Consider the following 542-nt stretch of genomic DNA (forward strand, 5'->3'; position numbering starts at 1 on the left):
ACAATTGACGTTATATTTAAAAACCATGTCGCATACCAAAATAATTCGACATTTTCAGTAAAAAATAGGTGCCTTTTGTAATTTTTTCTTATAAATTGCAAAGTTTACGGCGAAGTTGAAGGGGCTTAGACTTAGTATGGGACGCCTAAAGTTTTTCCCATTCCTCTCTTTTTACTTTTATTCTTTTAAACACGAGGGCATTAAATAGAACGTCGTATTGTTTGGGAATTTGATGTTTTCTCTGAATTAGTCACCAATATCAGAAAGTACCGTACTTTTCGATCTCTTTTCTTTTCACTCACTCCTGCCATAAAATGTTGGAGGCTGGGGGGCTGGAACATGAGGGAATTGAAGTATGTTGGGAGCATTAATGGTGTGCTTAATAGAACGACGTATTGATGAGGATGCTCCAGCAGAGGTGATGTTTGAATGCAGCGGAAGGAGTTGAAAAATGTTCCAGAGGCAGCGGATGAAATTTCTCATGATTTGGCAGCAGCGGAACAGAGGTGTTTCATTGGTTTAGATGGTGGATGAGGAGCTTA

Source organism: Vigna radiata, unplaced genomic scaffold (assembly GCF_000741045.1).
Source record: "Vigna radiata var. radiata cultivar VC1973A unplaced genomic scaffold, Vradiata_ver6 scaffold_383, whole genome shotgun sequence".
NCBI lineage: Eukaryota > Viridiplantae > Streptophyta > Magnoliopsida > Fabales > Fabaceae > Vigna > Vigna radiata.